Source organism: Ictidomys tridecemlineatus, chromosome 16 (assembly GCF_052094955.1).
Source record: "Ictidomys tridecemlineatus isolate mIctTri1 chromosome 16, mIctTri1.hap1, whole genome shotgun sequence".
NCBI lineage: Eukaryota > Metazoa > Chordata > Mammalia > Rodentia > Sciuridae > Ictidomys > Ictidomys tridecemlineatus.
This window is the reverse complement of record NC_135492.1, coordinates 27,163,653-27,188,512: the sequence shown is the minus strand read 5'-3', so window position 1 is coordinate 27,188,512 and position 24,860 is coordinate 27,163,653. Positions and strand designations below refer to the sequence as shown.

Here is a 24,860-nt window from a genome sequence, read left to right as displayed (position 1 = left end):
AAGCCTCAACATGGGAGCTATCCACTGTGATGCTGAACATCTTTGGAAGGCTGAGAGTCCCAGAGTGGCGTGTAACAGCATCCGCATGGAGAACACCTCTCCTGGGAGAGGCTGAGATCAGAAGTGAGCTTCTCAAAACCAATCTTCACATCCCTGGGACAAATCAGCTCAGATGTTTAAAAGCTCATCAAATGACCCTGCGGCACGTTTAGAGTCTTATCCCTTACTTTATAGTTTCAGAAAGAATGTTTTTCACAACTGAGTTGATAATTAAAATACTTTTATGAGGATAAAATGTATACAACATAAACATTCTGATCACTTTTCAGCATTCAGTAAAGTGGCCTGGCATCTATTCAGATTATTGCACAACAGTCACCACCACTCATGACAGCATTCACTTCCTAACTGAATAGAGGTTCTCCACATACCAAGGGATAGTACCCCGCTGCCCCCTCTCTTGGTCTCTGGGACACTCTTGTGTTCCTGCTCTGTCACTCTGCCCACTCCAACTTCCACAATCTTTAAGTACATTTATACAATGTTTGTTCTTTTGAGACTAAACCAGCTTCACTGAGTATAGTAACTTTAGGACTCAGCTATGCAGCCCCATGTTCCAGAATATTTTCTATTTTAAGGTCATTGCATATTGCTTACATATTCTTATGGTTGTAGGTGTTGAGTTGTTCTTAAGTTCAAATATTTAAAGCATGGTTTTAGGAGCAGTGATGTGGAAATGACTATTTGATTCCCTGCATGTAAAATGTGTGTGTGTGTGCCTTTGAGTGTGTATTGTTTGTGTGCTGGATCATGTGATATTTTGTGGTAGAATATGTTTACAAATGTAGTTAGGAAAAATACAGATAATAGAGATGATGCAATATTTGAAAACCATTGGAACTGTTGTGTATCTAAAAAGAGTTTGGAATAACCCAAGTTATGACAAGTGACATCCAACTCACAGGCCCCTATTAAGGATTCAGTGAGAAATATGACATTGCCATAATATCTCAGAGAGGCACACGGTTTGGCTTTCATTGATGTAATTGTCATCCCTGCATGTCCAAGTGGATGGTTTAACAGAGGGAGCGAGACTTTGCATTGCATTTAAACCAAAGACTCTAAACACTCTGTCATGATAAATCACTCTAGATTCAGTGCAATTTCTTGCCTTAACAGAACTTATTCACCACTGCCTACTGAAATGTTTACAGTCTTCTCCCACATGTATCTGAAAATAACAATTATACGTTTTTCAGTACAAATAAACACCAAAGAGCTGAACGAAGCATAGCTATGGGTCACAAGGATCTGGATACAGTAAAATATTGGATCATCTTTCAGTGTGATTCTTGCATAGGATATTATGCTGTCCAAGATGGACATGACCATGAAGCAACTCATGAGCAGCAGGACTGTCTGGGTGGCCCTCAGTTCTGGGGATGACACTGGAGACAGGCTGCTGCTGTAGAGATGTTGGGACTGCCTCTTGTGCCTGCACAGGAGAGCCACCATGTATCCATTGGAGAAGGCCATGATTCCTATAAAGGAGACTTCCCTGAAGGTCAGCAGGATGGACAAGCTGTGCCGAAGGAAGAAGGTCATGGGAATGAAGGTGCAGGATTCTTTGATGTACATAAAGTTGTCTGAGGTCCAATTGGGGGCAGTAGCAAATGAGATGAAGAGATGACTACTGAAGGACGAGTAGATGACCCACAGGAAGAGAAAAAAACACAGGTTGTGAAGAGAGGATTTATGTTTGAACCTTGCCAAGCAGGAGCTCCTGGGGCTGAGGGTGATGGCTTGGAGGACACTCAGCAGGCAGGTGGCACAGATGGAAAAGCCCCTCATCAACCTGTACAGGCAGATGAGCAATTTACACGTCAGGTCATCCCACCTTTCCCCCTGAGGTATAAAAATGTCTGAAGCTATAAAGCCATTGATGAGCAGAATTGCCAGGTAAATCAGGGCCAGGAGACCAATGGGCAGGTCAGTGGGCTTAGGTCTGTGCCCAGTAATGTGCTAGGAGATGTGAACGATGTGAACTGTCAAGCCTCAATGCTGCAGTCTGGCTGGGCATAATTCAGGAGCCACTTGTCAACAGAAACTAACTTTACTTTTAGAACACACACACCACACCACACAGCTCCTCAGGAAAAACTCTCAGAGCCCAACTGCCACCACCGGCTTCCCACAAGCCTCTCAACCTCCCCCACTCCTCCTGCTTTTGAGGCCAATTGGCTAGGTCGTGTGGGCAGAGCCAAAAAAAGTTCCCCAATGAGCATCACCGCAGAGGAGCAAATTTGTAGCTCCTTCTAGTGTAGAGAAAATATGTATGTCATGTGTAGTTTTATCTGCTAAATCATTGCCCAAACTGAGGGCTGCAGGCAATCCTCTATGTGCCCTAATATGTTCTATAAAGAACGGATCTTTTCTGTCCCAGATTAGACTTTGTACAGTGGAAAGCAAAGAGAAAACAGTAGAGGAAGGGGAAATCCCATTTTCAAGGGATACTATAGCATTAACTGAGTTGGAGCCTCATCCCACATGTTGGAGATTAGGGCCTACTTTTTTTATTAGATGCAGGGTCTCTGGTTTTATTCCCAGGTCCTTGATCCATTAAAAGAAACTTGAAATCAAAAAAAAAGTGAGGAGGGGAGATTTTGGCTGCAGGGTGTTCATTCCAGTTGTTAGTTGGTTGGTTTTCTGTTTTTTTTTTAGGGGGAGGGCATTAGTATGGAACCCAGGGGTGCTTAATCTCTGAGCCCCAGTCGCAGCCCTTTGCATTTTTATTTAGAGACAGGGCCTCACTGAGTTGCCTAGGGCCTCACTAAGTTGCTGAGGCTGGCCTCCAACTTATGATCCCCTGCCTCAGTCTCCCAAGCTGCTGAAATAACAGTTATGCACCACCCAACCTTGATTCATTCAGGTATTTAATATAAAATGGTTATTTAGGAAAACTTTTATATTTACATAAAATTTACCAAAACAACAGAGGAATTTCCTAAATATCCTCCACCTGGAAAGGAGAAATCCATCCTCCATTTTACAAATTTAGCATTACTGTGTGTACTGGATTGCTACAGCTATCAGATAAGAATACCACAGACTGAGTGCTGAAAAGGTTGGAAATCCATGATGAATGTTTCTTAGATTTGCTTCCTCCTGTGTCCTTTCTTCTTGACTTGCAGATGGCCACCTGAGGTTGTATCCTTTTCTGGTCTCCCTTCTGAGCATTGTCTGAATCCAAATCTTATAAGGATGTGAGTCACACCTTTTTAGGACAAAGCCATGTGAACTCGTGTGAATGTACCATAACTATATTGGTAAAGGTTCTGTCTTCCAATGTTACCTCAGTATCAAGGTCTGAGAGTTAGGACTTGAATGTATAAAGTTTGAGAGTACATGAGTCAGCCTGTGACACAGGGCACCAAACCAAGAACTGACATCAAACACTACCAAATAAGAGTTATCTTTTGAATTTCACAAATTTTTTGTGGGGGTCATTTATTTATGTGCACATAGAAAAGTAAAGTCCATTTCATTCTACTGTCTTCTATATTCAGATTGCCCCTCCCTTTTCATCATTCCCCTTTGACAAATCCAATGTACTTCCATTCTTTCTTACCCACCACTTATTGTGAGATAGCATCCACATACTAGAGAAAGCATTGATTCTTTAGTTTGAGGAGTTTGAATAACTCCCATTAGCATGACAGTCCCCCATTCCATCCACTGACTGGCAATGCGTATCACTCCTCTTTGTTCAGGTATATTCCATGGTGTGTATTTAGCACATATTTTTCACCCATTCATCTGGTGAAGGACGCCTGTGTTGGTTCCACAGTGAGCAATTGTGAGTTGAGCTGGTGTTAACATTGATGTGCCTGCATCACTATAGTACGCTGATTTTAAATCCACGTGGTGGTTCCATTCCTAGTTTCCTGAGCAATCTCCACCGTGATTTCCAGAGTGGTTGCACCACTTTGCAGTCCCACAGTCATGCATGAGTGTAACTTTTCCCCCACATCCTCACCGACACTTCTTGTTACTCGTATTCTTTATAATTGCCATTCTGACCTGCATGAGATAAAATCCCAGTATAGTTTTAGTTTGCATTTCTCTAATTGCTAGAAAAAAAAAAAAACTCAAGAAATATTTAACATTTTTTTCTATATTTGTTGACCATTGGTATTTCTCTCTCTATGAAGTGTCTGCTCATTTTCTTTGCCCATTGATGGATTATTTGTTTTTGTGGTGTTAAGTTTTTTGAGTTATATCCTGGAGATAAGTGCTCTGTCTGAGATGTGGGTGGCAAAGATGTTCTCCCATTCTGTAAATCCTCTCCCCCACATTCTTGATCATTTCCCTTGTTGTAAAAAAGCTTTTGAGTTTTGTTTCATGCCATTTATTTATTCTTGATTGAACTTTTTGCGCTTTAGGAGTTTTATTGAGGAAGTTGATTCCTAAGCCAACATGAGGTAGATTGGGGTCTCTGGGTCTCCGGTCTAATGCTTAAGTTCTTGATCCACTTAGAGTTGGGTTTTGTGCAGGTTGAGTGACAAGGGTTTAATTGCATGTGGCTACATGTGGATTTCCAGTTTTTCCCACTCCATTTTTGTGAGAGGTTATCATTTCTCCAATGTGTGTTTTCAGTGCCTTTGTCTAGTATGAGGTCACTGTATTTCTGTGGATTCGTCTCTGTGTCTTCTGTTCTTACCATTGGTCTACCTGTCTGCTTGGTGCTCATACACCATGCCGTTTTTGATACTGTAGCTCTGTAGTATAACTTAAGGGTCTGGTATTGTGATGTTTCCTGCTTCATTTTTCTTGCTAAGGATTGGTTTGACTATGCTGGGCCTCTTGTGTTTTCCAAATGAATGTTATGACTGATTATTTCTATTTTTATGGAAAATGTTACTGGGATTTTAATAGGAACTCTTTTCAATCTGTGTAGCACTTGTGGTAGTATGGCCATTTTGACAATGTTAATTCTGCCTCTTTAAGATCAAGGAAGATCTTTCCATCTCCTGAGGTATTCTTCAATTTTATTCTTTAGAGTTCTGTGTTTTTTTTGTTAAATTCTTTTATCTCTTTTGATTGATTCCCAAATATATATATATTGAGGCTACTGTGAATGGGGTAGTTTTCCTAATTTCTTTTTCAGTCAATTCATCACTGATGTATAGGAATGCAATTGAATTATAGGTGTTGATTTTACATCCCGCTACTTTGCTAAATTCATTTGTGAGTTCTAGAAGTTTTCTAGTGGAGATTTTTGGTTTCTCTAAATATAGAATCATGTGATCAGCAAATAAGGATAGTTTGAGTTCTTCTTTTTCTCTTCATGTTTCTTTAATTTCTTTTTTCTGTCCCTTGCTATGGCTAGAGTTTCAAGATGATGTTGAATAACAAGTGCTGAAACAGGCATTTATCTTGTACCAGTATTTCAAGAGAATATGTTTTCAATCTTTCCATTTAGGATGATGTTGGCATTGGGTTTAGCATATATAGGTTTTAAAATACATGTTCCTTATATCCCTGGTTCTTCTAGAATTTTGAACATCAATGCTTGCTGTGCTTTATCAAAGTTTTTTCTGCATCTATTGAGAAAGTATGATTCTTGTCTCTAAGTCTATTGATGTGATGTATTACATTTACTGATTTCTATTACGTTGAACCAAACTTGCATTTTTTAGATGAACCCCTCTTGATCATAGGACACTAGATTTTTAAAATGATTTTGTAGGCATTTTGCCAAAATTTTATTAAAAATTTTTGCATCTAAGTTCATCAGGGTTATTGGTCTGAGGTTGCTTTTCTTGGTGTGTCTTTGTCTGGTTTTGGTATCAGGGTGATACCAGCTTTATAGAATGAGTTTGAAAAAGTTCCCTTCTCTTCTATTACATGGAATGATTTGAGAGGTGTTGGTGTTAGTTCTTATTTGAAAGTCTCATAAAATTGGCTGATTCCTATCAGAACTCAAAGATGATAGTTAATCAGACATGATTTCCATTTTCAGTCATTTGGGTTAATTTTTGCCTTTTAACTTGAATTAATTTGTTCTTCCCTCCCTTTAAAAAATATATTATTGGTTGTTGAAAACATTACATAGTTCTTGACATATCATGTGTCACACTTTGATTTAAGTGGGTTATGAACTCCAATTTTTTACCCCATATACAGATTGCAGAATCACATAGGTTACACATCCACTGATTTACATATTGCCATACTAGTGTCTGTTGTATTCTGCTGCCTGTCCTATCCTCTACTATCCCTCCTCCCCTTCCCTTCCCCTCCCATCTTCTCTCTCTACCCCATCTACTGTAATTCATTTCTACCCCTTGTTTATTTCCCCTTTTCCTCACTTTCTTTTGAATGTAATTTCGTATAACCATGAGGGTCTCCTTCCATTTCCATGCAATTTCTCTTCTCTCTCTCTTTTTCTCCCTGTTCTTGTTGCTGTTTAATGGTGATCTTCTCATGCTCTTCCTCCCTATTCTATTCTTAGTTGCTCTTATTATATCAAAGATAACATTTGGCATTTGTTTTTTCAGGAATTGGCTAGCTTCACTTAGCATAATCTGCTCTAGTGCAATCCATTTCCCTGCAAATTCCATGATTTTGTCATTTTTTTAATGAAGAGTAATACTCCATTGTGTATAAATGCCACTTTTTTATCCATTCATCTATTGAAGGGCATATGGGTTGATTCCACAGTCTAGCTATTGTGAATTATGCTGCTATGGAAATCATTGTAGCAGTATCCCTATAATACGCTCTTTTAAGGTCTATAGGGGAATAGTCCAAGAAGGGGAATAGCTGGGTCAAATGGTGGTTCCATTCCCAGCTTTCCAAGGAATCTCTATACTGCTTTCCAAATTGGCCACACCAATATGCATTCCCACCAGCAATGTACAAGTGTACACTTTTCCCCACATCCTCGCCAGAACTTGTTGTTGTTTGACTTCATAATGTCTGCCAATCTTTCTGGAGTGAGATGGTATCTTAGGGTGGTTTTGATTTGCATTTCTCAGACTGCTAAAGATGATGAGCATTTTTTCATGTATTTGTTGATTGATTTTATGTCCTCCTCTGAGAAGTGTCTGTTCAGGTCCTTGGCCCATATGTTGATTGGGTTATTTGTTATCTTATTGTTTAGTTTTTTGAGTTCTTTGTATACTCTGGATATTAGGGCTCTATCTGAAGTGTGAGGAGTAAAAATTTGTTCCCAGGATGTAGGCTCCCTATTTACCTCTCTTATTGTTTCTCTTGCTGAGAAAAAAACTTTTTACTTTAAGTAAGTCCCATTTGTTTATTCTTGTTATTAACTCTTGTGCTATGAGTGTCCTATTAAGGAATTTGAAGCCTGACCACACAATATGTAGATTGGAGCCAAATTTTTCTTCTAGCAGACGCAGAGTCTCTGATTTGATATCAAGCTCCTTGATCTACTTTGAGTTAACTTTTGTGCTTGGCGAGAGAAAGAGATTCAGTTTCATTTTGTTGCATATGGATTTCCAGTTCTCCCAGCACCATTTGTTGAAGATGTTATCCTTCCTCCATTGCAGCTTTTAGCCCCTTTATCAAATATAAGATAGTTGTAACTTTGTGGATTAGTCTCTGTGTCCTCTATTCTGTACCATTGGTCCACCCGCCTGTTTTCGTACAAGTACCATGCTGTTTTTGTTACTATTGCTCTGTACTATAGTTTAAATCTGGTATCGCTATACCACCTGATTCACACTTCCTGCTTAGAGTTTCTTTTGCTATTCTGGGTCTTTTATTTTTCCATATGAATTTTATGATTTCTTTATCTATTTCTACAAGAAATGCTATATGGATTTTGATTGGCATTGCATTAAACTTTAGAGAACTTTTGGTAGTATCGCCATCTTGATGATGTTAGTTCTGCCTATCCATGAACAGGGTATATTTTTCAATCTTCTAAGATCATCTATTTCTCTCTTTAGGGTTCTGTAGTTTTCATTGTATAAATCTTTCACCTCTTTTGTTATGTTGATTCCCAGGTATTTTATTTTTTTGAGGATATTGTGAATGGAGTGGTTTTCCTCATTTGCATTTTAGAAGATTTGTTGCTGATATACAGGGATGCCTTTGATTTATGCGTGTTGATTTTATATCCTGCCACTTTGCTGAATTAATTTATAAGCTCTACTGGTTTCTTTCTACACCCTTTTGCGTCTGTTAGATATAGGATCCTATCATCCACAAATAGTGATAATTTAAGTTCTTCTTTTCCTATTTTTATGCCTTTAATTTCTTTTGTCAGTCTAATTGCTCTGGCTAGTATTTCAAGAACTAAATTCAATAGAAGTGGTGATAGAGGGCATCCCTGTCTTGTTCCAGATTTTAGAGGGAATGCCTTCTGTTTTTCTCCAGTCAGGATGATGCTAGCCTGAGGCTTAGCATAGATAGCTTTTACAATGTTGAGGTACGTTCCTGTTTTCTAGTGTTTTGAACATAAAGGGATGCTGTACTTTGTTGAATGCTTTTTCTGCATCTATCAAGATGATCAGGTCGTTCTTATCTTTAAGTCTATTGATGTGGTGAATAACATTTATTGATTTTCATTTATTGAACCAGCCTTGAATCATGGGGATGAATCCTACTTGATCATGATGCACAATTTTTTTTGAGATGCTTTTTTATCTGGTTCGCCAGGATTTTGTTGAGGATTTTTGCATCTAAGTTTATTAGAGATATTGGTCTGTAGTTTTCTTTCTTTGAAATGTCTTTTTCTGGTTTCAGTATCAGGGTGATGTTGGCCTCATAGAATGAATTTGGAAGAGCTCCTTATTTTTCTATTTCTTGAAATAGCTTCAAAAGTATTGGTATTAATTATTCTTTGATGGTTTTGTAAAACTCGGCTGTATACCCATCCATTCCTGGGCTTTTTTTGGTTGGTAGTCTTTTGATGGCTTCTTCTATTTCCTCCTTTGTAATTGGTCTGTTTAATTGCGTGTATCCTCCTGACTCTGTCTGGGCAGATCATATGACTTAAGAAGTTTATTGATATCTTCACTATGTTCTATTTTATTGGAATATAGCTTTTTAAAATACTTTCTAATTATGTTCTGTATTTCTGTAGTGTCCGTTGTGATATTGCCTTTTTCATCCCGTATGTTAGTAATTTGAATTCTTTCTCTTCTTATCTTCTTTAGCATGGCTAAGGGTCTGTTGATCTTATTCATTTTTTTGAAAAGCCATCTTTTAGTTGTATCAAATTTTTCAATTTTTTTGTTTCAATTTTGTTTCTTTCTGCTCTGATTTTAATTAATTCTTGTGTTCTACTACATTTGCTGTTTTTTTGCTTTTCCTTTTCTAGGGTGTTGAGATGAAGTGTGAGTTCATTTACTTGTTGTTGTTTTTTTTTTTTTCTTTTTTTGAGGAATGACCTCCAGGTGATGAATTTTCCTCTTAAAACTGCTTTCATTGTGTCCCATAGGTTTCGATATGTTGTGTATTTATTTTTATTTATCTCTAAGAATTTTTTAATTTCCTCCTTTATGTCTTCGGTAACCCATTGATCATTCAGTAACATATTGTTCATTTTCCAGGTGATGCAGGATTTTTCCTTCCTTTTTTTTATCATTGATTTCCAGTTTCATTCCATTATGATCAGATAAGATGCATGGTATTATCTGCACACTTTTACATTTACTAAGGGTTGCCCTATGGCATAATATATGATCTATCTTTGAGTAAGATCCATGTGCTGTTGAGAAGAATGTGTATCCACTTGATGATGGTTGATATATTCTATATATGTCAGTTAAGTCTAGGTTATTGATTGTGACATTGCGTTCTATAGTTTCTTTATTTAGCTTTTGTCGGGAGGATCTGTCCAATGGAGACAGCGGTGTGTTGAAGTCACCCATAATTATTGTGTTGTGGTCTATTTGACTCTTGAACTTGAGGAGAGTTTGTTTTATGAACGTTGCAGCACCATTGTTTGGTGCATACATATTGATAATTGTTATGCCTTGTTGGTGGATGGTTCCTCTTAACAGTATATAATGTCCTTCTTTATCCCTTTTGATTAACTTAGGTTTGAAGTTGATTTTATTTGATATGAGTATGGCCACTCCTGCTTTCTTCCGAGGACCATGTGAGTTGTATGATTATTCCCAACCTTTCACCTTCAGCCTGTGTATGTCTTTTCCTATCATATGAGTCTCCTGAAGGCAGCATATTGTTGGATCTGTTTTTTTTTAAATCCAGGTTACTAGCCTATGTCTCCTGATTGGTGAATTTAAGCCATTAACGTTTAGAGTTACTATTGATATATGGTTTGTACTTCCAGTCATGCTTATTTATTTATTTATTTTAATTTGGCTAGTTTTTCCTCTTTGGTTATTTTTCTCCCCCTTTACTGAGATACCTCCCACTGTTACTTTTGGGTGCTGTTTTTCAATTCCTCTTGGTGTAGTGCCTTGCAGTGCTGGTTATCTGGCTTTGAATTCTTTTAACTTTTGTTTATCGTGAAATATTTTAATTTCATTGTCAAATCTAAAGCTTAATTTTGCTGGATACAATATTCTTTGTTGGAATCCATTATTTTTTAGCTTTTGAAATACGTTGTTCCAGGATCTTCTTGCTTTCTAAATCTTTGATGAAAATTAGCCGTTAACCTAATTGGTTTTCCCCTGAATGTAATCTGCCTCCTTTCTCTCATAGCTTTTAATATTCTCTCCTTGTTCTGTATGTTGGATATCTTCATAATTATGTGTCTTGGAGTTGGTTTATTACGGTTTTGTATGTTTGGGGTCCTTTTGGCCTCCAGGATTTGGCAATCCATTCCATCTTTCATTTCTGGGAAGTTTTCTAAGATTAATTCATTCAACAGATTCTTCATTCCTTTGGTTTGAACCTCTATGCCTTCTTCTATCCCAATGACTCTCAAGTTTGTTTTTTTATGACATCCCATATTTCTTGGATAGATTGCTCGTGATTTCTTAACATTCTTTCTGCATTGACTATATTCTTTTCGAGTTGATAAACTTTGTCTTCATTATCTGATGTTCTGACTTCTATTTGATCTAGTCTATTTGCAATATTCTTGTTTGAGTTTTTAATTTGGTTTATGGTTTCCTGTATTTCTAGGATTAGTGTTTGATTTTTTTTTTGAAATCTCTATCTTCTGGTAGAGTTCCTTCTTTGCAATTTGAATTTGCTTATGGAATTTGTTTTCAAAGTATTTTTTCATTGTTTTGACTTGCTGTCTAATGATTTCTCTAAGATTTCATTCCATCTGAGTCAGGTATGCCTTGAGTTCTTTCTCTGTCCATTTTTCTGATGCCTGTTGGTTCTTCTGTAGATTTAAGTTGTCCTGCATTGTTTGTAATCCTTTTTTTCTCTTTTTTTAAATGTTGTTCACGTTACTTTTCAACTCTGTTTAACTGCTGTGTTTCTGTTTTTTCCTATAAGTTTGTTTTGGTTTTGTGTATCTGTGTGGTCTCTCTTTTGTGGTGGGAGACTATGCCTAGAAATGTTGGGCTTTATTGTACTTTAAAGGTGATTCATTCAGCTCATAAAAGGCTTCTGGATTCTGTATGCATATAGTGATTTGTTTTCTGTTCTTAGGACTTTATATTTAGGTTAGGTGGTATGATGGTATGAGGGTTAGTATGTCTTGGCTACTTTGGAAGATTGCTCTACTGAAGGGGGATACTAACAGGCAATTGGATCAGGGTGTTGGTAGTAGCTAGGTATTTAGGAACCCTATAGACAACCTCGAAACATTCACCTATTTGCATTTAGACAATTACATGTAATGGAAGACATAATGCTTGGGATGAAAGTTGGGGGGGTAGGGGAAAGAAGGTGCTCTTAAAAAGAAAGAATGAATGAGAGAGAGATAGATAGAATAGAGGAGAATGGAAAGAACAATAAAACTTGAAAAAGGAAAGAAAGAAGAAAAAGGGGAGAAAAAAACTAATACAATAGAAATTAAATAAAAATTGAAGTCTTAGACATCCATTTTTTTCTCTTCCAGTAGGCGGAGCTGTGCCCTCCGAGCTGAGCTTCTGCCCTCTATGTGCGGACAGCAATCTCTGTAAGGCTCCTCCTGGGAGTCTCTCAATCCTGTTAGTCTAGTGCCATTTCACTTCTCCTGCCCTCCCCCCCTTCCTCCTGCCAGGCAGCCAGGTCCTGCTCACTGGAGGCGGTTCCCCAAGGATCTGGTTACACTTGCAGCCCCACTGCTTGCCCTATTTCCCGAATTACTAAGCACTCTTTCTGTCATTCATCCAAGCCCCAGTGCTGTGGAGTGGTAATCTGGGAACCAGCAGTTTAATTATTCCGGACCCCTTTGGTGGGCACGCCCCCGGAAACTGGTGGCTAAGACCTTGGGTGTTGCCGCTGGTGGTAGGAAGAGTTGGGAATCAAGAATTTCTTCTACTTCCCTCGTCTCCTACAGACACGCCCATGGAGAGATTTTTGAGGTTTCCTGGCTGTTTGTATCTCGTGGGGGTGGGAGTCACACACTGGCTAAAGCGGATTCCACTGGGAAGGAATCTCATCAGCCGAACTCTGGTGACATCACTTCTCTGCTATGGTTGGCCCCAGGCTTCTTGTCAGAGTGTCCAAAGAGAGGGGTAGGAATGGCCTTTCTCTTGTCTGACCCAATTTTGGTTGGTTCCTGGTTCGGTATTTCATGAAGCCTTGGTTAGAGACCTCTTCATAGAGTCCCTGCGCCGCACCTGCTGAGCCGCCTTGGAAGCTGGTCACTGCACAGCAGCATCCAGTCACCGTGCAGCAGCGGCTGGTCACTGTGCAGCGGATGTGGGTGTCAGGATTGGACCTCCGGGCCACATGGTGGAGATTCACTCGTCTTGGGAAAAGTGTCACCTCCAATAATCCTACTAATTCCCGACAGATCTCACTTCAGCGGAATTTTGCTAGAAGTTTCTCAGCAGGTAGAATCTAAGCGTATTAATGCGTCTCTCTGACCCCATTATCGAGGAGGTACTGAAAGTGCTGCCTCCCCACCCGCCGCCATGTTGGGTCTTGAATCGGACTTTATCTCTTAAAGAGTCAAAAAGTGGAAGCAGGTCTTCTCTAGGCTGGTGAAGCCAGGGCCTTAACCAGTTGAGTTTTCCCAACAGTTTCTGTCATTCCACCAATGGGACAGAGTCCAACTTAAGTTCAGCCTCTAGAATTTTAAAAGGGGGTAAGGTCTGGATCTTGTCATTAGATAAACATAATCCTCCCTTCTGTAAGAGAGCCCAGAGTTCCTTATAGGTGAAGCCCAACGCTTTAGCATCCTCTGTTCCAATAATGATGTCATATCCATGTGAACACATAGAATCATATTCGATCACGTCCAAAAAGGTTGCAGGACTTGTAAAACATAATGGTGACAAAAAGATGGACAGTTAGTCATGCCCTGGGGTAACACCACCCACGCATATCTTTGGTCTGGCCCCTGGAAGTTAACAGAGGGAACAGAGAAGGTGAACTTCTAACAGTCCTGAGGATCAAGGGGAATAGAAAAGAAGCAATCCTTGATGTTAGTCACAATGAGAACCAAATCCCGAGAAATGGAGGGGATCCAGGGTAGCCCTCGCAAGGGGGTACCACCAGCAATCATCCGCTCATTAACCTTTCTTAGGTCCCGTAACATTCTTTATTTCCCTGTGGCCCTTTGTATGACAAATACAGGACTATTCCAAGGGCCCAGAGAGGGCCTAATATGCCCTGGGATCAGTTGTTCTGATATTATTGCCTTTAGCTTTTGTAGTTTATCTAGGGGAAGCGGCCACTGTGCCACCCATACTGGAGGGCCCGGAAGCCATTGAATGTTGGGGACGGTAGGAACAGTGGCCTCTAGAATTGGGGGTGAGGACTCACACGGGGTGCAAGAGTGTTCCGCCTCGATGTCTCAAAAAGTGGATTCCCCCAGTCATCGCTAAGGGAACTCGATGGTCCAAACTGTTGTTGGCACTCCTCTTCCTCTAGGATATCATCATATTTCCCTTTGTGATCTGTGGTGATGATCATCTCAGCTTCCCCCAAAATATCCTGTCTCTTCAGATCAGCTGTCAGGCCAGACACCACCAGAGGACATACCCCTCCCTGACTCCCATCTGCATCCTTCCATGTAAGCCGATCCTTGGTTTTTCCAGACCTTGTATTGCCCCCCACTCCCAATAACTGAGGTCTGGTAATCAGCTTCCATAGTTGGGGAACCTCCTCCTTCCTTAATGCTGTCTGGTCCGCTCCAGTGTCAATCAAGCAGCGGAACATTTTATCTCCTATGAAGATGTCCATTTTGGGCCTAATTCCCGGGATTATGGAGAGTTTCCAGTGGACCCTAGGCAGGCCAGTATGCGAAGTGCCTCCTTTGGGTGACAGGGCTGGTGGGCACCCCGTTAGTAGTTTAAAGGCTTCTCCTCAATATCAAATTTGGACTTACAATCCCTCCGCCAATAGAATCCCTTTCTACACAGGGGCAAGGCATCTAAGGTGGAGTTTGCCTCTTGGTCCAATCTGAGGGACGTTTCTGCGGGGCACTGGGTCTTATTTGTCCTGTAGGGCACTCTCTCTTGAAGTGGCCCTGTTGACAACATTCATAACAAACCCCTCTCCCGGCGCCACTGGAAGAGGCAAGTGCTGTAGTAAGAGCCTCAGCAAGCAAAGCCGTTTGGGCCTGCAAGGCCGCGGCCAACGACTATGATTGGTGGACCTGAGTACCAACATCCTTAGTGGCAACTATCCACCTCTCCATAGATCTGTCTTTCATCCCTGCACAGGCTAGCTTGTGGTCTGTAGTCATCACCTCCCAGACCAGCATCTTGACAAATTGGTCCCGAAGGGGTCTTTTTCATACTCTCGATGAAGGTGGCAAGATCCTCGGTAGCCCTCTGAGTAACTCCTGCTATCAGGGGCTCTGAGTGGCCTTCTTCCAACTTCTTCCATTCCACCAGCCCCAAAGCCCATACCTGCTCCTGGTAGGGGCAGGGATAGCAGCCTGCTGAAGGCCTGTGGAAAATTGACCACTGGACCCCGACAGTATCTCATAAGTTACAAGAACCTGGGGGTTTACAGCCTGATTCCTCTAAGCCTGAGTGTGGCACTCCTCATTAAATAAAGCTCACCACTTCAGGTACAGGGGACCAGGAAACACAGCCTTAGTTAAGTTTTTCCAGTCTTGGGTGGTACACTGTTGGTGGACCAGACCCTAGAGGAGGGTTTTGGCCCAGGATGAATTAGGTCCATACTTGGAGACAGCCTTTTTGAGTTCTTTCAAGTCTTGGGCCTCCCAGGGATACCATAAGGCCGGTCTATGGCCCCCAGGATAAGCATTTACCAGGAAAGCCATTCAAAATGGCAGCTTCCCCGGATTTTCCAGGGTTCCACAAGAGGGTGGAGAATTTCCATGGTGGGAGGGGTGATAATATGGCGGTGGCCACTTCCCATCCCATCTCTCTATCATGTGTTCCGGGACAGGGGAACTTGGTGTGGAACCCAGAAGACCAGGCCAGGGATCAAAAAGATCTAGGAGGCCATTGTCAGAGGGAGCTTTTAAATCTTTCTCCTCCTGGGCAGTGAGAAGACTTACTCGCTGTGACCCAAGAGGCTCCTTAACAATGGCTTCCCAGTCAGGGTCGTTGTACTTAGTATAAGATTGCCCCATCTTTTCTAGGGAAACCCTTACCTTGAAACTCCCTTGGCTTGGATCGCCGATACTTCCTTGGCGTCCAGGTTTGGTGTCCGGGTTCGGTGTCCCTGTTCGGGCACCAGATGTTGGGGTTTTTAGTCCCCTATCTCCTCCTGACTGGCGGGAAAAGTGGGAAAGCATGCCCTAACCAAGACAAGCCAAGAAAGGTAAAGGTCGACTGGTGGCCTGCACCCAGCCCTCTCTCACTGGAGGACAATAAGATGCGCCAGGGAGATGAGTTGAAGCAGGATCTCATTTATTCAGGAAGTACACACAGCTTATATACTGCACAGGAGCCAATCAAGATAAAGATCTTAGGGTAAAGTGAGTTCACGTGTACACCCACCCCAGAGTCTGTAAGTTAAGCACAAGCTGTCCACGAGGGCAGGCGAGTCCTGGACCTATCCTGGAGGTGGTTCGCCTCTTCCTTCACTGGCCACAGCACCTCCTCCTGGCTGATCACCAGGAGCCATCCCAGGCACATGTGCAGCCACAAGACCGGGAAGCAGGCAGCCAGGCCCTTCAGAGCTACACCTCTGAATATTTTTATTTATTTATTTATGAATTTATTTTTATTATGAGAGAGGGTCTCGCTAAGTTGCTGAGACTGGCCTTAAACTTGTGATCCTCCTGCCTCAGCCTCCTAAGTTCCTGGGATGACAGCGGTTTGCTCTAGACCCTGGCTTTCTTTTTTTTTTTTTTTTAATGTGACTACTACACAGTGCTCAAGTATATATATGTCTCCTGTTTGTGTACCACATTATATCTCTCTTATTTTTGTGGTTGTTGTTTTTTTTTTCTTTTTGCAGGGGGTTGCTGTGGATTGAATTCAGGAGCACTCAACGACTGAACCCTATCTCCAACCCTATTATGTATTTTCTTTAGAAACAGAGTCTCACTGAGTTGCTTACTGCCTTGCTTTTGCTGAGGCTGACTTTGAACTGGTGAACCTCCTGCCTCAGCCTCCTGAGTCCCTGGCATGACAGGTGTGCACCACACCCAGTTTTTACTCATCAGAGAGCAGTGTTTTTGGAGGAAGCAGGTGCTAAGTCTTGTGATGAATGTAAGTATTACTTCCTGAAGTGATGTCATTGTGGGCTACATAAGCCAGTGTTCCTGTGGTGTCCACACTATGACCAGCAATGTAATAAATGTCACTTGTCTCCACAGAGCAGCAGGATAGGCACTGACTGTCTCTGCATTTCCAAAAAGCCACATAGGCCAAGAGACTAAAGATAGGCCAGGAGCAAGGACAGGGACCAGGCTAGGAGAGCAGCCACCCCCAGCCTGGTGCCTGGGCAATGGCACCTCATGAACCCATCCTCACTGCTGTGCTGGATTTGGAGCTTTTAGGGGTCACAGATGTGCGAGGGCTTCAGCTCCTTTTCTTCACGGTGCTCCTGGTCATTACATGCTAACACTCCTGGGCAACCTGACCTTGGCAGACCGCTGCGTGCACACTTCTATGTACTATTTCTTGCGCCATTTCTCCCTGCTGGAGGTGAGGTTCACGTCCAGGGTCACCCCACAGATGCTGGCCCACCTCCTCTCTGGTCACAGAACCATTGCCCGTGCCAGGTGCTTTATGCAAACAAGGCTCTACTTCATCTTGGGCACAGTGGAGTCCTTGCTACAGGCTAGTGACCGGTACCTGGCCATCTGCCTCCTGCTGCAGTATTCCACTCTCATGAAGCCCCGGGTGTGCAGCTGGCTGGTTCTGGCCTGTTGGGTCACCAGCGTCTTGGTCCTTGGGGTGCTGTGTGCCTGGATGTTCTTCCTGCACTTCTGTTGTCCCCGCATCCTCAACCACTTCTTTTATGACAGCACCCCCTTGCTGGAGCTGGTGTGTGATGACACCAGGATTCTGCAGCTGGTCAGCTTCCTGGGGCCATATGCACCCTGGTAAGCTCTGTGCTTGTGATGGTTTTGTCATACTGCTGCATCATTCACACTGTTCTGCACCTGCCCGTATCTGGGGGCCGCAGCAAGGTCTTCTCTATTTGCTCCTCCCACACGCTGATGGTTTCACTCAGCTATGGGAGCTTCATAATCATGTACCTGAAGCCCATTCAAACTGGGAACATGACCCTCAACAAAAGAGTGGCTTTTTTCAACACCATAGTGTCACGCCTGCTGAATCCCTTCATATTCTGCTTCAGGAATGATCTGGTCCAGAAAGCCAGCAGGAATGTGCTTCTCAAGGAGAGAGTGCTTTCTTTTCAGATATTCAGAGGGAAAGCTTTCCAATGCTCTGCTACTAAGCACGGCACAGTGGCACACACCTGTTATCCCAGTGGATGGGGAGACTGAGGCTGGAGGATAGCAAAGTTTAGGCCAGCCTCAGTAACTTAGTAAGGCCATAAGCAATTCAGCAAGGCATTGTCTCCAAAAAGAAGGAGGAAGAGGAGGAGAAGGAGGAGAAGGAGGAGGAGGAGGAGGAAGAAAAGAAGAAGCTCTATTTCTTTTGGTTTCATTTTATTTTATTTTTCAATGAACATGAAGACCATTTTACTAGAGTGAAGAAAAAAATATTAGTTCAAATATCTGCTGGGGGGCTGGGAATGTGACTTAGAGCTCTCCTGGCATGAAGGTCCAAATCACTAAGCACAAAAAAGAAACAAATAGATAAATAAAATTATAAAAATAAAGAAAGAAAAGAAAGAAACAAACAAACAAAAAAAACCTGCTGGTTCTCTGCTGTAATCCCAATGACTTGGAAGGATGAGGCTTGGAGCAAAAGTGAGGTGCTAAGCAACTCAGTGAGGTCCTGTCTTAAAATACAAAATAGGCCTGGGAATGGGGCTCAGTGGTTGAATACACTGAGTTTAATCTTAAGTACCCCCCCCAAAAAAAAAATTTGATGCTGGTAACTTTAAAGTGAAGAAAATTTACAAACCCTTTTTTGTCCAGCTGATCAAGGTCAAGGTCAATAGTGACAGGTCATGTTGACATGTGCCCTTGCCATGGTGTGATACAAATTTCTCTTTAACTTTTGTCATCTTCTACCAGAAACCAGTGACCCCAGGATTATAATTAGAAAAACTTTAGACAAATTCCAGTAGAGGGAGACACTATAGCATAACTGACCAGTGCTCCTAAAAGCTATCAAGGTCATCAAAGATAAGGAAGTCTAGGCACTGTCATGATGAAGAAGAGCCAAAGGGGACTTGCTACTTTCATGGAGGTGGGTGGTCTTTAAGCAGAATCCTACACCAGTGGAACTCAGGAAATCTGAGTGACCCATGGACAAAATTTAGTAATGCTTCATTGACTGTAACAAACATGCCATGCTAATATGCCTCGTTCTCCTCCTCCTCCTCCATCTTTTTTTCTTCCTTCTCTACCTCCTCCTTCTCCTCCTCCTTCTCCTCCCCCTCTGCCCTCTCCTCATTCTTCTCCTCATCATCATCTTCATCTCTCTTCCTCCTCATCTCCTCGTCCTCCTCCTCCTACATCATCTCCTCCTCCTGCTGCTCCTTCACTTCCTCCTCCGAATATCTCACCTCTTCCTCCTCCTCAATCTCCTTCTGCTCCTTCTCCTCCTACTCCTCCTGCTTCTACTTCTCCTCTTCCTTTTCCTTGTTATCCTCCTCCTCAATCTTCTCCTCCTCCATCTCCTCCTCCTCATCATCTCTTTCCTCTTCCTCCACCTCCTCCATCTCCTGATCCTCCTTCTCCTCCTCCTCCTCCTCCTACATCATCTCCTCCTCCTGCTGCTCCTTCACCTCCTCCTCCAAATATCTCACGTCGTTCTACTCCTCCATCTCCTCCTGCTCCTTCTCCTCCTACTCCTCCTGCCTCTACTCTCCTCTTCCTTTTCCTTGTTATCCTCCTCCTCAACCTTCTCCTCCTCCATCTCCTCCTCCTCCTCATTTCTCTCCTCTTCCTCCACCTCCTCATCTTCTGATCCTCCTTCTCCTTCTTCTCCTCTTCCTCCTCCTCCTTGTCCATGCCCTCCTCCTTCTCCTCCCTTTCTCCTCCAATTCCTCCTCTTTTTCTCCTCATCATATTCAACATCATCATCTCTACTCCATCTCCTCCTCCTCCTCCTCCTCCACCTCCTCCTCCTCCTCCTTCTCCTCTTTGTCCTCTTCCTTCTCTCCTCCTTCCACTACTTTTTCTCTTCCTCCTCCATCTCCTTTTTTGTCCTTTATCTTCTTCTCTTCTCCTCTCTCTCCTCCTCCTCCGTCTCTTCTTCCTCCACCTTCTCCTTCTCCTCCTCATCATCATCCCTCCTCCTCCCCTTCTCCTCCCTCTCCTCCCCTTCCTTTTCTTCCTACCTCTCCTACTCCTTCTCCTCACTCTCCTCCTCCTCCTCCTTCCCCTCCTACTTCTCCTCTTCCACCTCATTTTTCTCCATCTCTTCCTCCTCGTTCTCCTTTTCCTCCTCCTTCTCCTCTTCAACATCATCATCTCTCCTCCATCTCCTCCTCCTTCTCCTCCAGCTTCTTCTCCTTCTTTTCCTAATCTCTCTCTTCTTCTCCCCCATATCCTCCTTCTTCTTCACCTTCTTCTCTTCAATCTTCTACTCATTCTTCTCACAACCTTCTCCTCCTCCTCCCTCTTTTCCTCATCCTCCATCTCATATTTTTTCTTCTTCGGCATCTTCTCCTTCTCCTGCATCTCCTTCTCCTGCTGCTCCTTCTTCTCCTCCTTCTCCTACTCCTCCTTCATCTACTTTTTCTGCTCCCTCTCTTCCTCCTCCTACCCCTCCCTTTTCTCCTCTTTCATCTCCTCTTCTCCTCTTTCAACTCTTCCTCATCCTCCATCTTCTTCTCCATCTCCTTCTCCTCATGCATCCCTCTCTTCCTCCTCATCAACATCATCATCTCTCCTCCTCCTCCATCTCCTTCTCCTTTTTCTTTCTCTACTTTCCTTCTCCTCATCCCTCCTCCTCCTCCTCCATCTTTTCTTCCTCCTCCTCCATCTCCTCCTCTTATTCTCCCTATATTACTCCTCTTTCCTCTCCTCTTCCCCCTCCTCCTCTCCTCCTACTCTTTCTTTTCCTCCTCCTCCCACTTTTTCTTCTTGTCCTCCTTGTCCTTTTTTTCTCCATATCCTCGTGCTCCTCCTCCATCTCCTCCTTCTTATCCTCCATCTTCTCTTTCTCCTCCTTATCTCTTTTTCTACTCTGTCTCATCATCATTATCTCTCCTCCTCCTTCTCCTCCTTTCTCTCCTCCTCCTCCTTCTCCATCTCCTCCTCCTCCTTCTTATCTCTCCTCCTCCTCATCATCATCATCATCTCTTTTTAATCTCCTCCTCCACCTCCTCCTCTTCCTCCTTTTTCTCCTCCTCCTTGCCTCTTCCTGCTCCTTCTTCTTCTTCTCCTCTTCCTTCTTCATCTCCTCCTCCTCCTCCTTCTACACCTCCATCTCCTCCTCCTCCATCTTTTCCTTATTTCTCTTCTCCTCTTCCTCCTCCATCTCATCCTCCTACTCCGTTTCCTCTTTCTACTTATGCTTCTTCTCCTACTCCTTCTCATCTCTCTCCTCTTCCTCCTCCATCTCCTCTTCCTTCTGCTCCATATTTTCCTCCTCCTCCTCTCTCCTCCTCCTCTTATCTCTCTTCTTGTTTCTTCTCCTCCTCCTCATCATCATCTCTCCTACTGTTCCTCATCTCTCCTCCTCCTCCTCCTTATCATCATCATCATTGTCATTATCATCTCTCCTCCTCCTCCATCTCTTTCTCCTCAACCTTCTCCTCTTCGATCTCCTCCTCTGTCTCTTCTCTCTACTATTTCTACTCCTCCATCTCTTCCTTCTTCACCTCCTGTTTCATCTTCTACTCCTCCTGCTCATCTCTCTGCTCCTCCCTCTTTTTCTCCATCTCCTCTACTTCTCCTTTTTCTCCTCCTCCATCTCCTCCTGTTGCTTCTTCTCCTCCTCTTTTTTCTCCTCCATCATCTCCTCTCCTCCTCTTTCAACTCCTCCTCCTCCACCTTCTCCTCCTCCATCTCCTCCACCTCCTCTATCTCTTCATTGTTCTCCTTCATCTCCTCCTTCTTCTCCTCCCTCTCCTCCTTTTCCTGGTCCTCCTAATCACTCCTTTTGCTCATCTCTTCTCTTTCTCCTCTTTATCAGCATCATTTCTCCTCTTCCTTCTCAATTCTCCTCCTCCCCTTCATCATCATCTTCATCATCTGTACTCCTCCTCTTACTTCTCCACCTACTCCACCTCCTTCTCAATATCCTGCTCCTCCTTCATCTCCTCCTCCTCCACCTCTTTCTCCTCTATCTCCTTGTCGTCCTCCTCAATCTCTTCCTCCTTCTCTTCTTTCCTCCTCTTCCTCATCCTCCTGCTCCTCCTAATCTTTGCTCCTACTCCTTATACCTCCAACTCCTTCTCATCATCATCACATCGTCTCTCATCATCATCATCATCTCTCCTCCATCTCTTCCTCTTCATCTTCATCCTCCTCCTCCATCGCCCCCTCCTCTTCCTGCTCTTTCTCCTCCACCTCTTCCATCTCCTTCTCCTTCTCTTCCTACTTCTCTGTATTCTTCTTCTCCGCCTTCTCCTCCTCCTTCTCCTCCACTTCCTCGTCTCTCTACTTTTCCTCCTTCTTCTCCTCTCCCTCCTTCTCCTCCTCCTCTATCTTCTTTTTTCTCCTCCCGTTCCTCTTAAACTTTCTTTTCTCCTCCTCCTCATCATCTCTCCTCTGTCTCTGCCTCCTCCTCCACCTCCTACTCTTTCTCCTCTTGCACCTCCTCTATCGCCTCCTCTTTGTCCTGCTTCTTCTCCCTCTTCTCTTCCTACTCCATTTCATCTCTCCTCCTCCTACGCATCATCATCATTATCTCTCCTCCATCTCCTCCTTTTTCTCCTCATTATTATTACTATTCTCCTCATTATTATCTTCTCTTTCTTCTTCTCCCTTCATCCTCCTACTCCTCCCCATCCTTCTCCTCCTTCTTCCTTTTATCCTTCTCTTCTATCTCCTCCTTTTTTTCTCTGTCTTCCTTCTTCTCCCTCTTCTCTTCCATCTCTCCTCCTCCTCCTCCTCCTCCTTTTCTTTTCGCTCCTCCTTCTCCTCTTCTTTTCCCTTCTCCTCTACCTCCCTCTCCTCCTTCTTCGACTCATCCCTCCTCATCGTCATCATCTCTCCTCTATCTCCTCCTCCTCATCATCCTACATCTCTTCCTCCTCCTTTTCCTTCTTCTTCTCCTCCTGCTCATCTCACCTTCTCCTTCTCCTCCATCTTCTCATTTCTATCATTTTTCTCCTCCTTTTCTTCCTGCTCCTCCTTCTCTTCATTTTGCTCATCTCCTCCTACTCCTCCTCGTCCTCCTTCTCCTCCATCTCCTCCTCCTCTTATTCCTCCTCCTCCTGCTCCTATTCTCTTTCTCTTGTTTACCTCCCTCCTCCTTCTCCCTCTCCTCCTCCTTCTGCTCTTTCTCCTCCTTCTCCACCTCCATCTCCTTCTCCTCCATCTCCTCCTCCTCCTTCACCCTGTCCTCATCCTCCTCCTTAAAAACATCATCACTAGTCAATCTCCTTTTTCTACCACCTCCTCTTATTCCTCTTTCTCCTGTTCCTTCTCCTTCTCCTCCTTTTCCTCCTTCTCCTCCTCATCTCTCTTCTCCTTCTTCATCTCCTCCTCCTCCTCCTTCTTTTCCTTCTCCTCCTCCTCCTTCTTTTCCTTCTCCTCCTCCTCCTTATTCTTCTCCTCCTCCCCCTTATGTCTCTTATCCTCTTGGTTTCCCTCCTCCTCCATCTTTCTTTCTCCTCCTCCTTCTCCTCCTCATCCTCCTCCATATACTCCCCCTCCTCCTCCACCATCTTCTCCTCCTTCATCTCCTCCCTCTTCTCTTTTTCCTCCTTCTCATCTCTCCTCCTTCTCATAATAAACATCATCTTCTATTCTCCATCTCCTCCTCCTCCTCCTCCTCCCTTCTCTTCCTCATCATCTTTCTCCTCCTGATCCTCTTCCTTCTTCTCCATCTTTTTCTCCTTCTCCCTCTTCTCCTCCTCCTCTTCCCCCTCTTCCTCCCACTTCTCCTCCTCCTCCCTCTCCTCTTCCTGCTCCTTAATCTCCTCCTTTTCTTTCTCTTTTCGTTCACCTACTTCTCCCCTTCCTTCTTCTCCTCCTCTTCCTTCTCCTCCTCCTCTTTCTCTTTTTTTCCTTCTCCTCCTCCTCCTTTTTCTTCTCTTCCTTCTCCTTCTCCTCCCCCTCACAGTCCTTCTCCTCCTTCATCTCCTACTTCTCATCCATCTTCTTTTCTTTTCCTTCCTCTCCTCTTTTTTCTCTTCTATTTTCCTTCTCCTCTTCCCCCTTTTCTCCTCCTCCTCCATCACCTCCTCCATTTATTCCTTCTTCTTCTCTCTCCTCCTCTTCATTACTCATTCTTTTCCTCATCATCAACATCATCATTTTTCCTAAATGTCCTCCTTCTCCTCCTCCTCAATCCCCTTCTCTTTCTCCTCCTACTCCTTGTCCTCCCCCTCCTCATCTCTCTCCTCTTTCTCCTCCTCCTTCATCTCCTCTCCTCTTCTTCAATCTCCTCCTTTTTCATATCCTCCTCATCATCATCTTCTTCTTCTTCTCCTCCTCTTCCTCCTGCTCCTCCTCCTCCATATCCTTCTCTTTCTTCTTCCTATCTCCTCCTCCTCATTTCTCCTCCTTCCCTCTCATCTCTCCTCCTTCTTATCATCATCATTTCTTCTTCTCCTCCTTCTCCTCCTCCTCCTCATCATCTTTTCTCCTTCTCCTCCTCCCCCTTTTCTCCTGCTTCTCCTCCATCACCTCCTCCTCCAATTCTTCCTCCTTCTTCTCTCTCTCCTCCTCCTCATTTCTCTTTCTCCTCCTCCTCCTCAACATCATCATCTTTCCTATATCTCCTCCTCCTTCTCCTCCATCTCCTCCTCTTTGTCCTTCTTCTGCTCATCTCTCTCCTTTTCCTCCTCCTCTTTCATCTCCTCTCCTCCTCTTTCATCTCCTCTCCTCATCTTCCATCTCCTCCTCCTTTTCCATCTCTTCCTCCTCCATCTCCTTCTCCTTCTCCTCCTCCATCTTCTTCTCATTACCCCCTCATCCTCCCCTCCATCTCCTCCTCCTCTTCCTTTATATTTCTCCTTCTCATCATCTCTCCTCCACCTCATCTTTACTCCTCTTCCTACTCTTACTCCTTCCCCTCCTTCTCGTTCTCCTACTCCTCCCCTTCCTTTTCCTC

At 43.3% G+C, this 24,860-nt stretch overlaps 1 protein-coding gene across 2 annotated transcripts in view; it reads left to right on the top strand.

Annotated features, from left to right (window-relative positions):
- LOC144371505 (uncharacterized) overlaps nt 1–22,161 on the top strand; it is a 1,005,333-nt gene extending 983,172 nt beyond the window's left edge. For both annotated transcript variants that reach the window (XR_013431473.1, XR_013431472.1), the window contains exons 2-4: nt 14,062–14,128; nt 16,498–16,751; nt 21,771–22,161. The gene's annotated coding sequence lies outside the window, so the exon portion shown is untranslated. The remainder of the gene's footprint in view (nt 1–14,061; nt 14,129–16,497; nt 16,752–21,770) is intronic.
- Nucleotides 22,162–24,860: the final 2,699 nt, after the last annotated feature.